Consider the following 8,946-nt stretch of genomic DNA (forward strand, 5'->3'; position numbering starts at 1 on the left):
GACTTCCAGTGGGAATAACCTATAAAAGCAGCCAGACCCGAAGCCCCGGTGTCCATTTGGCCGAGCATTTGTCCCAGTTAAAGTTATTAGTATTATCTTGTGAAACAAAATAAAGTTGTATTCAAAAAGTTCATATTTGAAAGGCAAATTGAATAAAGTGTCGCAGTCGGTAGGATTTCTGAAAACGAAGAAACTCCAAGCCAACAAAGAAGAGAGGCCTCAGAGAAGCTCCTACGGTGATCCTCAGATCAAAAAAAAAGAATCAAAGAAAGTGGAAGGACGGTTTCTTTAACAATGGTGTGAAAAATTAAACAAAAATCGTATTAAGAGTTGAATTTGAACATTCGAAAGATTGAGTAACATTATTCATGGTTATCGATTGATAAAGAGCAGCATCTATGAATTTTCCAGGCGATCTCAGCAGGTAAAAATAGTGTAAGAATATGAAAAAATGCATATAATTGAAAATTGAATTTTTTCGCTTACAAGATTGAGATACATTATTCCTTATGATTGACGAGTTTTCCGGGCCGACTGAAGGGGTGAAAATTTACTTTATACCTTCATCTTTGAAATAGAAATATGTTGATTCTCTACTTCTCGAACCTCATACAAAAAAATGTGAAAATCTTCCAAAGAAAGGAAGAAAGCAATTAAATCTAAAATAATTGTTATTTTTTTCAATTTTAAAACGAATAAAAAAAGAAAAAAAAACAACGAAAACATCAATATTAATCGCGATTATAGGACCAAAATTGTAGAAAACTCGATTATAAAAACACTTTTTCATCACAATACAATAAGATTTCACCCCCTCCTTTTCCCTTGATGAGGACCAAAATTGGGAGACATTCAATTTTTTACTTCTTTCATTTAAATTAATTTAAATTTTTTCGTAAAATTGAGAATAAACGTGATAATACGCTGATAAGATTGTAGGAAATTTGATTTCAAACAACTTTTGTAATAACTGTTTCTCGTGTTGAATTGAAAATAAATCAGTTATTCAATATAAAAAAATCAACCCTCTAATTCAAGATGACGGATTACAAAAGGGTCCAGTACCCCCACAGATAAAAATTTTTGCGGTTTCAAATCCTAATTCGACTGGGCTATTTGAATAGCGCCGTCATCAGTAGACATTTTTTCCTTCAGATCGTGGACATTTTTTAATCCTTTCTATGGGAGATATTTTATTTTTTTCCGTCACTGTATATTACGAAAAAAAATTAAGGAAAAAACATTCTTCGGCCATCTCAGCCACGTGGTGGAAATAAAAATGAGCTATGCACGCACGGGCCCAGCTACACAATATTTATAGATCGTTGACCCTGGTTGGCATCAGTCGGCAAGGACAGCGCAATTTACTCGACTTTCTAATGAGTTTTTAACTTCAAAGGGGACCCTTCTTCCAGTAGACGGTTGAGTTTCCAACTTTTTGGATATCCGCTTTCCTGTCGAGCTCTTGATAACGACCTGACCTTGAAAGTGACTCTCGTTTTATTCGATGTTGCGAAAATCGAGAATGATTTGCTTCACAGATTTTTATTCAATTTGAAGTTTTTGTCCATAAATTTTGTCGAACGCTAATGACTTCTGTCGGTGTGTACAAATTTATAAGCCAGTCGAATTAGGTCAAAAAAGGGGCCACCAACGCATACATTTTTTACTGTCAATTTTCTCTTGGAATTCTTCGTTGTAGGGGTCATTGGCAGTCTAAGTTTAAGTTCTCAGGGTACCAGACCCATTGTGTCATCTACCATCTTGAATTTAAGGGTTATTTTCATTTTTACACGAAAAATAGTTTCTAAAAAAGTTGTATAAAACTAATTTTTCCTCGGATTGATATTTTTGGAATTATACCCGAAAAGAAGGGGTGATTTTTTGTTCATTGAACAATTTTACAAAGTTGTTTAAAATCAAATTTCCTACAATTTTAATCTCAATCAATTTTTTTGTAGGATCGCTATATTTTGATTTATACCCGAGAATCTAATGATCTTCTGATTACCATGTGGTGAGCTTTCGGGGGGTGGAAACTTACTTTTTCATTTTTCTGTCACAATATTTAGTTTAACATTTTATTTCAATGTGGAACATTTTGGTATAAAAGAATTGAAATTGCCATTGGAAAAGTTGGTAGAAAGTATGAAAAACAGAAAAAAAATTGATTCTGTTTTTTTTATCAGTTGTTCGCATTCTGCAACACATTTTTCCATTGTTATGTTACTTTTTACATCATTTAGAAGTTGGTACATCGCTAATTCAACATAAAACAGACCCACTGTTGATTTTGAAATAAATATTTTCATCAGATGAAAGATGTATTTTTCACAAAATTAAATGTTGTATGGAATATTTGGATTAAAAAAAAATACTGTACATTGAGGACAGACAATAATGGTTTTCCTGCTTATCTAATTAATAGAATCTATAACAAACACAAAACTAAATTTCTTAATCGTAGTTTAACCTCTACCAACAACTCCAATGAATATTTTTCTATTTCTTATTTAGGTAAAGCCTCACAAGTTATTTGAAATATTCTCAGACGGTACTGTAGTGATATTAATTTTTTCTTTTTATACTATGGATCCTATTTCCAAATTGTTAGTCAATACTGAAGATGAAGTACCAATCTCCCATAAATCAGGCGTTTATAGAATTTCTTGTCCACAACCCAATTGTTCCGCTCAGTATGTTAGACAAAGTAGTAGGAAAATTAAAACAAGAGTTCTTGAACATGTTAAAATAATCGATAATTTCAGATGATAGATGATTATAACATAGAAAGTTCGTTCTCTAATCACATCCCTTATTACAACCATAGTTTTGATATTGATTCTGAATTGGATATTTTACATATTTGCCAAAGAGGCACTTTACTTAATTTACTTTAAATTTCTGAAATAAACTCTGCTATTAATAACCCCAATGTTATCTCTCTTAGTGAACAAGTACATTTTGATTGCCAAAAATTTTTCAATTCCCTTAATTTTAACTAAATTTTCCCTGCCTTGATCTTCCATAATCCCTTATTTTATTTATTTTATTAATATGGTTGTGCAGTTGTTTGTTGGCTCCACTTGTTTGACACCTTTTCTTCATTCCATGTATGGACTATAGATGTCTCGGATGCTGGTTGGGACAATTGTTCTTTCAACCTTATTGATCTCACAATTCAATTCATAGGATTACTTTCACAAATTATTGTAACAAGCTGGCAAGCATAGATGTTATGGGATTTGTTTGCTCAGAACACGAGTTGATATGTATATGGTGGTCCTTCTTCTGTTGTGTTCTGTATTTGCAGGTGGCTTGTTACTGTTCCATGTCATCTTGATTTCGTTTCTTTACTCAGAGTAACAAAAGACAATAGAGAGGCCTTTTGCATCCTTACATGAAGGCGGCATAACTTTGTTTGTTTACGGTAAGTAAGTTGGACCATAAAACAGTGGCGGTTGGTTTACTTGTTAATAGGAGAGATAGTATATATTTATAAAATAAATCATTTCAGGTGAAAATGTATTCTGTTCAAATAGTTCCTAAAGGAAATCTGATTTATAATTAATGATTATGGAAATGAGGCCCGTTTTTCCACCACCTACTAGATTTTTATTTATGTATGGCTTCATAATAAAGCGCGTGGTTTACTGGGTTGAAATTAAATTGTTTCATATGAACTAAATCATAACAATGACAAATGTCAATTTCAAGAGTAATTAACTTTGTTTCATAAAATCAGATGAAGAAATTTGTGATTTATTCTCAGATTTGATAAACAAGCGGTACGGTTTGTGAGGTCCTATATGAAGAATTTTCTATTGTAAATAATCATTTCATTCAAAATTGATATCTAGGGCTCTTTGTGGAACAACATTATGAAAGGGGATATTTTTGATGTTTTTAATGATTTTTTTTTATCTTATTCTTATAAAGTTTTTGAAACTAGGTTTATATTATTTAATTATCTGACATATCCCAACCAAAAAAAGTTAAAAAAAAATGACACCGTCATTTCTTAATGAATATTGTCTGTATGTAACTCGAGAACCTCGTGCAAAGAAAGAAAAAACAAAACGGGAATCATATTATTTGTGTGACAAAAGTTAGTTGTTAAGTGAGCAATAACAGATTTAACACCGGTTGCACAAGAATAACTATTTAGTATACAAACTGAACATTGAGCAGAAAGCTTTTAAATCTGTTGATCACAGAATGAATATGACCTATGGCACACACATGAAAAAAATATTCATTTTTGAATACATTTTTTTTTACATTAATGATTTTTCGTAATTATAGAATTCGTCAGCATGAATTATAGAAAAAAAAAGTTAATGGCTGTCCACAATGACCCCTAAATACCATTAATAATGAATCAGATTTCCTGTAGGAACTATTTAAACAGAATACATACCTGAAATGATTTATTTTATAAATATATATATATATATATATATATATATATATATATATATATATATATATATATATATAATATCCCTCCGATTATCAACTAAACCAACCGCCACTGTTTTATGGTCCAACTTACTTCAAATGTAAACAAACTATCCATAACCCCTCATTACCCGCCACCCCCCTCGCCCATAATTTGTACAGAAAAGGATAGAATGATACCCGTTTCAAAATACATTTATTGTATTGGTATAGGCATGGCAACTCTATGTCCTTTATTACTCTGAGTTTCGTTATATATTTTTGACAGTTGATTCTTCTTTCTCATTCAATTCAGTTCGGATCTCTTTCATTAGAATTCGTTTTCATTGGCGTTTTTGTTTCTCCATGTAAGTATTTTATATACCTACTTCATTGTTATGTTGTTCTTCTTTTATTGTAGAATTTTTAAATAATTAGCTGATGATGAACCTATATAGGTTGGAAACATGTACTAGTTGATGATTTACCGTTCTAACATCTGAGGGTGATAATAAATTGTGGAGACGACTTTGAGTTTTTATGCTTCGCAAAACACAAAAGGTTAGTTTCTACCACATATCGTGAAAAACGAATGACTTGTGTAAGAGAAAAAATTAAAAATAAAAACCTTCAATTTTCACATCTATTTTTTTTTTCAATAGGTTACTTCCTTAGTTTTGATTTGATTCCTACTTATACTTATCCTGGATCCACTTTTATTTCTTTTTTCCATCATCAGCAGAACATTTTCAAACCTTCATAACAATTTCCACGATCTTTGCCTTTCAACAGATTTCTGCACTGTCTGTAATTTAAATAACTAAAATCCTATCTACAGTAGGTATACCAATTCCGGAACGAATTCAAAATCTATGCCATAATTTTTAAAAATCCGAACCTACATTGTTTTGAATCTTAAAATCAGTTGCATCGCTTTTGAGATATGTTTTAGTTTGGAAATCACTGGAAATATAAATAGTTCCATTTAATACTTACCCAATCAAGTTATAATCTTCTCTAGAAACTAGTTAATCCCAATGGGCAAACATAACCTCACACTACACCAAATTTCCACTATAATAGGTAGTAACAAAAATCACGTTATATAATTAGTAAAACCTTCACTTATATCGAAAAATGCAGCAGTCATTCGGTCTTTGTTTGAAATAATGATAATTCATTGTTTAGCATGAATAAGCAATAAGTTTTAAGTTTGGAGAAATTACATGTGTCCCTCGGATATCTCTAGACCTGTATTATTTGTCGACGCAAAGGATGACGGCACGTTTGCCGCGTGACTAATATTTGCGACGTTGTCAGAATTCAATGGAGTTCAACTGCCTTAATTCTGCTTCACACATTTCAACTTATGTTAATAAGTTGGCCTCAATACCAAAGGTCCATGTTTTTCATTGTTCTTACTGGTTAAAATAATAATAATAATAATATCGTTTATTATGCATAAAAATACATTTATACATAAAAGGAAAAGGGTTAGCCAAAAGCTATCTTCCACCCTTTCCAAAAATTATACAGTAAGTATAAGAAAATAATTATAAACATACTTATTTAGTATCATAACAATGAAAGAGAAGAGAAAAAAATAATATATCATCTAGTTGCTAATAAATCTTAATTTTCTTAACATTATTTTGGCCAATTTAACAATTTCATTGCACTACCTTACATTGAATTTTAAATCTTTTAAATTAGCTCTGAGCAGTAAGTATCTGTGTTTTTATTTCTTTCTTAAATTGATAAATTTGTATGATTTAAAAGGGGTAAAATTTTATTCAGATAGGAAGGGGCTATATAAGAAAAACATCCTTGAAATTTGGAAGTACGGTGTCTAGGTATGTTGAATGAGTTAATTCTCAAATTGACCATATGTATGCCTGCTTAGTAAACTATATAAATAACAAAAACATTTTTATCAAATATTGGACTCTGTACCTCATATTCAGCTCCTTCATTTTTAACAAAAATGGGGTGACATGTTCACGATATGGTATACAGTATACGAATCGCATGCAGGCATTTTGTATACGTTGTAACTTCTGTTTGTTATATTGCGGCAAAAATTGTAATACACCGAACAACAATACTCGATATGGGGGTAAATAAGAGTTTTAACTAACCTGAGTTTCATTTCCTCTGATAACTGATACTTGAATTTATATAGCGATTTGAGTTTGAGGAATGATACTTTGAAAATAGTTGTCATATGTTCGTGGAAAGACAAAGAGCTATCTATGGTTACGTCAAGATATTTAGCACTGTCTACCCAGTCAATGTCTGCGTTATCGAGAGTGAGCCTAAAGTTACACTGAGTTTCTACTATTTGTCTTTGAGACCCTATGCATAAGGCCAAAGTTTCATTTTAATTGATTTGCAGGCCATGATTCTCCGATTATAGGAATGTTTTGTGCAAATCTGTGTTTATATTGGCCACGCAACTTTCTGTATCGGTGTTATGAGAAGATAAATATAGCTGTACATCATCTGCATATAGATGTACTCGACAATGTGATAAGAAAGTGGGGTAATCAAAAATAAACACTGAAAACATCAAGGGTCCTAAAATACTTCTCTGCGGTACACCCGAGACTGTTTCTTTTAGGGATGACCATGAGTAATCATCCAGTTTGACCCTCTGTGAGATAGCATTCATTCGTTAATTTAGTTACGCAAAAAGAAATTACTGATATCTTACATTATGTCTTTCAAGTTCAAGATTCGTTGTAGGGGATTGATTGATATTTCCATTGATGGGGTTCAATTACCAAATAGAGACGTAACGAAAAATTTAGGCCTTCATCTCGATTATCTGCGATTCACTACGCATGTTTCTCAGAATCTTAAGAAGGGTTATACGCATCTAAAACTAGTGTACCCGAATATAAATCTTTTGGAGAAAAAAAATGAAATTTTACTCTGCGACTCACTGGTACTATCTCATGTCAATTATGTAGATACTGTGTCCAGTGTCCAGGACACTTCAAAAACTGCAGAATTCGTGCAAAAGGCTCGCGCAAGAAAACGTGAGCATGTGTCTCAATACCTACTTGGAACGACTTGGGTGGCTGGACATGGATTCATTCTGCTAGTAAATTCCATAAGGTCATAACCAAAGGATAACCTGCTTACTATTCACTGGATTATGCTTTAGAACCAATATACATGACCTGAATTTGAGATTTGAACATCTGAAGTTAAACATAAAACCTCTCTTTTTCGAGGCTCTTCTTCTTATAACATTGTGCGCTTATAATATGTTTCAGTACGGTCCTTTTTCATATTATTGATCAGTTGATATGGATATGATGGAAGAACAACTCAGTAGCACTTGTGCTAACTGAACAGGTCAGGTAATCTTACGCTCACAGTTGATGTCAGATAGAACTGACTTACAAATGCCATCGATATGGGAATCTTGCACCTTCAACATCCGACAACTTTAATGAAGAATCAACCGGAATATCTACAATAAGCCATCATGGCTGCTACAACCGTGGGAGGGCGTGACCCTGAAAAGGGTTGCAGAAGTGCGCTGCAATACTGAAAAGGGTTGCAGAAGTCCAGCTTCCCATACGTTCGTTTTGCCTACCTACCTGACGAAGTAGTCGCAAAAAGGTCGTCAATCAGGTCTTTACTGGATTGTGGAAAATGTATCATGGTCTGTCAATCTTGCAGTGGAAATTCAGGTCCTTGTATTAGAGCATATATCATGTGCCCCGCAGCGGAACTATTGAGGTTGTCAGCTTTTGGCAGAATCTCACTGCTGCCAGCTGACCTGAAAGATCACTAGCCAAACAAAAGGATCGACTAGATTTATTTCGTCGCACTTCAATATGTGTGAGACACAATGAATCCAAGCACCCAATGAACCATCGCGCCCAATGAACCCTCGCGCCAAATGGATCATCGCACCCAATGAACCCCACACCCAATGTACCTTCGCACCCAATAAACCCACTTACTTTGAACCGCTTACTTTCGTACCTATTACTTCAATATCTGGCAAACTTCATGGGTTATCTCTGGCGAAACCAAACTAGCAATCATAACGCTGATGTTGACATGAGGCAAATTAAAGGCAAGTATCCGATAATACAAGCAATGTGGCAACGTCGGATATGACTATCGAAGTAAAAGCACGCGGTAGATTCGGACGGGTCCGTTTTGCCCTCCCCTCCGATCAATACACACCCCCTCGTCTAATCAGTACACAGCATCATGCTTCAACTTGAACTCTCTTTCTCAGTGAGGGTTCGACACAAATAATTGGAAACTATTGTTATAGCCTGTCTATAGTGTATATATATTTCCTTTGTTTCTGAGTCAACTGCAGTAACTGACACTAAAATAAAAATAAATATAAAAAAATCAAGAAGAGAACAGCTCTGTAGTATAGAATTATAGTCTTCTCAACGAAACGCTTCTTATTGTCTACTCGATCATATACCGTGTGACACAGACTCATGGTATACACCCACTTTTTCTCCT

At 33.4% G+C, this 8,946-nt stretch overlaps 1 protein-coding gene across 1 annotated transcript in view; it reads right to left on the reverse strand.

The window, feature by feature from the left end:
* The window catches only part of LOC111514684 (D-2-hydroxyglutaric acid dehydrogenase), a 183,898-nt gene extending 178,310 nt beyond the window's left edge, over positions 1 to 5,588 (reverse strand). The window contains exon 1 of the mRNA XM_074174056.1: positions 5,437 to 5,588. The gene's annotated coding sequence lies outside the window, so the exon portion shown is untranslated. The remainder of the gene's footprint in view (positions 1 to 5,436) is intronic.
* Between the last annotated feature and the right edge of the window lie 3,358 nt (positions 5,589 to 8,946).

This window comes from Leptinotarsa decemlineata, unplaced genomic scaffold (assembly GCF_025532065.1).
Source record: "Leptinotarsa decemlineata unplaced genomic scaffold, Ldec_3_MD MMD2_tig00000505_RagTag_RagTag, whole genome shotgun sequence".
Lineage (NCBI taxonomy): Eukaryota > Metazoa > Arthropoda > Insecta > Coleoptera > Chrysomelidae > Leptinotarsa > Leptinotarsa decemlineata.